At 35.3% G+C, this 5,260-nt stretch overlaps 1 protein-coding gene across 1 annotated transcript in view; it reads left to right on the top strand.

Moving 5' to 3' along the window:
- POF1B (POF1B actin binding protein) overlaps positions 1-5,260 on the top strand; it is a 68,500-nt gene that overhangs the window by 35,573 nt on the left and 27,667 nt on the right. The gene's annotated exons all lie outside the window — the stretch shown is intronic.

The following is a 5,260-nucleotide window of genomic DNA, read 5'->3' as shown; positions in this document are numbered from 1 at the left end:
TAATATATAAAGTATATATATTTATATAATAAACTATATCTATTTATAAACTATTATAAACTAATGCTAGTTTATAATCACATAATAAATAACATATAATTATATATTTTAATATATGCACGTTAATAATTTATCAACTTTTCATATGTGCATGAGAGAAAATTATGTCATGAAATGAATTCTAGAAGCTATATCCCAAAAGATGCTCTCTATTACATACTTACAGCATGTATGTAGTAGTCACCAATAAGGCAAAATCTAGGGAAGCTTCTCAAACTAAAAATAGTCTGGAAGATAAAGGAAAGTCAACATAATTTTTTCTAGTTCAGATTTTCCTGAACTAGTTTCTTCTACTTCTTAGATCTTATAATTTTAAGTTTATTTGTTTCTTTCATAAGTAAAAGAAAAAGACAGAGAGACAGAGAAACAGTACCCCCAACGTGGTCTTGTTGCTGTGATCCACACCACCTCCAGCCTCAGATAGCCCCAGATCACAGGTACACACATGCCTGGCATACTCAGGGAGGTATTTGGGATGCAAACCCAGAATCTTCCAATGTGGGTCAGCCTGGTGAATCCTCATATTCTACTGCTGTGCCATGATCTGGCCCCTTTTTAAATCTTTTCTACATAATTTCATAACATATATACATTTTCTAAATGGGATGATGCCGTATATATACTTTTAGCCATTATACATATGTACACCTTTTCACTCCAAAATACGTAGTATATATTTTTCTAAGTCTATATTTTTAATGTCTGCAATGTACACTCTTAATCTCTTGTCCATCTGTTTTCTCTCCATTTATTAACTCCTTCCTCCTTTTTCGTTTTCATATTCATGATTGCAACCTTATCTATTGAGTTGTCAGAAAAACCATGACATATTTTTCTATGCAAAAATGTGTCATGACTTTTCCAACAACTGAATATCCCTCCCATTTAGCAAAATCCCAATTCTGGATCAGTCTAGCTCTCTGCCTTATTTATAGTCTCTTTTTATCCCCCCTTCCTCCATCCAACACCCAACACCCACTATCACTAGAATTCATATGGCTCCAACAGGGTTGTTTAATTTGCCACACTGCCCTTGAAGGTTAGCATAGTGATTAGCAATGTATAGTTTGTATCTTCAACTAGGCACTTTTCATTGTTTTATTTTGATCAACACCTTCTCCCATTACCCAAATAACTATTTTATACATTCATCACTTTGTACAAAGACACTACCTTAAAATCTTTATCTTAACTCTTAATAATCATTAATTACTGAATGTTTACTACATGCCAGTCACTGTGCTAAGTATTGTATCTGACTTATATAATTTGTGCAATAACCCCACAAAGTTTCAGATAGAGATCCAGAGAGTAAGTTATTAATATGAGGTCACACATCTACTAAGTGCTTGAAATGTACACAAAAAATTTCTGAGTACTTTTTCACTTACAAATTGTGATTCTACTTTTTTTGCAAAGCTTTTCCTAGACCTTTAGTTTATTCTAAGTGTCCCACTTCTGTGCATTGTGCTATGTAAATATTTACATCAGAGTATCACATTGTAAAATCAAGGGGAATATAGGACATAGTCCTAAGAATTCATATTCTAGGTCTAGAGTTTACATCTTGGATTCATATCTTTGTTTTTGGTACATAGTAGATATGTAATATCAGACAACTTGTTTCACATCTCTGTGCCTCAATATCTTCACCTGTAAAGAAGGGATTACATTAATACTTATCTCTTAGACCATAAACAATAAATGAATTAAGATATCTACTTACAAGCAGCATTAACATCATGTGAGAACTTGGAAATCGACTTATAGAATCAAAATCTGTAGGTAAGGCTCAGCAAAAAAAAAAAAAAACCTGCAGAGGATTCTGAGGATTCTAAGTTATGATTCAATTTGAGAACCACTAGCCTAAGGTTTCAAAAGTGGCAAAACTTGGGATGAGAACCCACATTCTGAGAAACATTTTTTTAGACAAATCATTTAACTATCTAATGCTATATATGTATAATATCATGCATATTGCTTAAACTATTGCAGAAAAATTGAAGAAATGTTCAATTATTTGAATAATTTTAAGTATATTTTATTTTATATTTTTATACATTCAATCACTATACATTACTTAGCTTATAAAGTGAATTTTCCAACATGAATAAATTTCTCACCAGTCCAGTTGGGGATACTATACACATTATCATCAGCAGATAATAATCTATTTCTATGTCCCATGAATGTGTTGCCTCTATTTTTCTACTTAATGTCTTCCCTCACACTCTCCTCTCCACTACATTAGAAAACGAGATATAGGATTTAAACTGCTTTTAAAATTGTTCAAATTTTGCCTTGAAACATTTATGTTTGCATGAGTCAGAGGACAGGATATTAGTCATGTATTTATTGCCCAACAACAGTTCAAAGTATATAGCCTTGACAAAGCAGCTATTCAATAAAGTTTTATAGAATGAGAGTTAAATATATTCCAGTTTTACTATCACATACTGCAATTAGAAGTGGAGATAGTAATTGAGCAATGGAAGCTACATTATTTCTTAATGATTGCCTAAGTAACAGTGTAATCCAGAGCTTTGAAATAATTTCCTCGCTGTGGATTTTTTTTTTTGATAAATACACATGAATGACCTAAAAGTGTAATTAAGCACTGAAAAGCCTTGACTTTAATTCCTAGAGAAGCTAAAAATACCAAAAGGAAATAGAAAGCTAGTGCTTCCCATCACTAAACACTCCAGAACAGATGCCATCTCATGAAATTTTGGTGCTCAAGAATTTCTTTTTTGTCAGAAGATTATCAGTTTCTTTCTTCATCTCTTCATTCCTCTCTCCCTCTTTTCTTTCATCTTTCCTTACTACATTCCTTCCTTTCTAGGAGGTGAGATGACACATAGAAGGTCATTGTCACTGTTTCTTTTTCTTCCCAATATAATTCTAGCCACCATCCCCCAGTGATAAATGAAACTATAATCCACACTGACAATTCCACCTTAATGATCTGCTCTCTGCTTTCACTTTCTCCTGCTCTCTCTCCCCTTATGTCTTTCTCATTTCTTCTCCTTCCAAAATGCAATTCAGCAATGAGTGGGCTGAAGGGTCAGGATTAAGGAAAGTTGTCCCATGGAACTATTCTGGCTGCTTTTAAATTCTAGTATTCAGTGCTATAGGTTGCCCTTAGTTTTCTTTCCTTATTTATAGAAGGAAGTTAGTGACTTACAGGCATATGTATTAGCTTGGCATTAGAACTAGGAGAAAGAAGGATAAGAATCTTATAAATGCAAAAAGTCTATTAATACTATCATAATTCTCGTTAATAGTAATTCAAAGCTCTTAAAACTACATGGCATGGAGGTTAAGGTGCTGGATTTCTATATGGCCAACTACCTTTGGAGTCTGGACCTGGCAGCTTGAAACTCACACTGGTTGTGTGTGCATGTATGCCCCAAATGCCAAGACAATAATGGAGGAGAAGGGATTGTGGTGTGGCCTTGCCACTGGATGGTGATTTTTCACTTTCCCTCTCTCTGTTGATCTGTTTCTCTTTGGCAGCTGCATCTGCCCTATGGAAAAAAAAAAAAAAAAAAAAAAAGAGCAAAGCAAAACTACATGAAGATTCAAGTTTTTAACTTGACTTAACTTCAAATATATGAGAGTACTTCAAAAGTTCGTGGAAAAATAGAATTAAAGTACAAGCTTATAGGGTTAGCCTCATAGCAATTAAGGGAGTCAGATCCCACCAGGTCGACTAAGGTTTGAATCCCATCCTTGGCACCTGAAAAGCATGCTGGACATGTTTGCCCATATGCCTCAAATCCTTACAGGATAGAGAATTGGAGGATACAATGTTGCAGTGTGACCATGCCCCATTGGAGAACACTTTCTCTCTCTCTCTCTCTCATGTACATGCCCTCTGTCATTAAAATAATGTCTCCGTTTATTTTGATGCAAAAAAATTGAACTCCATGCACAGTTTTTTAATAATATGCATTTTCCATGGACTTCTTTTAAGACCTCTTGTATATATTCAGCAGCCTTTCTCATTCAGATAAAAACCCTCATCCTAGTTCTTCCTCAGCAACCGATTTTTCAGAACCCCTCCCTTTTTCGTGGAAGCTCTGTTTTACCTTTGCTCTCCTTCAATAAACTCCTCTCTTTGGTATAACTACAAAAAAAAAAAAAACACCCTAGAAGATATTTAATGTTTTGCTAAGGCCTCCCCACAATTTCTATTTTGGGAAACACAGGAAATACCATATACATACATGCACATATGTTGTTTTGCCTCAGGAAATAGAAACATTCATTCTGTTTCTCTATACTAAATTGTATATTTTTATAAATCTATATAAATGGTTTTGCACAGCAAGTGACCCACTTACCTCTGCAATGTATTACTTGTAAGCAAATACTAGAAGATAAAAGTAGAAGCTAACATATTGAAACTGTCTTTAAAACATTGTCTTTCTGTCAGAACATGTGTAATTTTTTTTTCTTTGTTTGAGAAGTATGTTCACCAGATGTATGTTGGGCCCAATTCTTCCACCAAGTGTAGAGGGAGCAAGTAGACAAAACTAAGGGTTTTCTATTGTCTCTCACAACACTAAAACTGTATTCTTTTTAAGTTTCACCATTTCCAAATGAGCATGTGCCAATTGTATAACCAGTAACAGTTCTGCAACATTTGCCTATGTAATATATTGCTTTACAGGGACCAGCAGCTAGCGTAATGACTATGTTGCTGAACTCCCATGTAGTCGACCGCAGTTCGAGTCCTGGACCCGGTGGCTTAAACTCATGTTGGGTGTCGGCGTCCGCCCCCAGGCTTAGCACTATTATGGAAGAAGCAGAAAAGATGAGACAAAAAGATAGAGTGGAAATGGACACAGGCAGCCTGAGCCTAGGTAGCCCAAGCAACTTGTGCTGCCCAGATGAACTGGACGTCTTTATTTATAGTACAAGGAGACATTACACATGTATGTTTCATGACACTTCATGGATTAGTTGCCAGGTTACAGACAATGAGAAGCAGTTAACAAATCTATAAGGGATTAGTCATACCCTGGGCAAGGTGTATCCCTTGGTGGTAATCCCATCTAGAGTAAATCTCATCTTCCTTTCTAATGCAGAGAACTAGCTGTTAGGTGTGGGGAAGGAGCTAAAGAACTTCTCCATAAGGAGTGTACCACCACACCCAGAGTAGGCTAAAGAACCTTTCAGATGCAGAGCAGGGATT

Source organism: Tupaia chinensis, unplaced genomic scaffold (assembly GCF_000334495.1).
Source record: "Tupaia chinensis unplaced genomic scaffold, TupChi_1.0 Scaffold144426_1, whole genome shotgun sequence".
NCBI lineage: Eukaryota > Metazoa > Chordata > Mammalia > Scandentia > Tupaiidae > Tupaia > Tupaia belangeri.
Note: the sequence above shows the minus strand (reverse complement) of the source record. Positions and strands in the feature narration are given on the sequence as shown.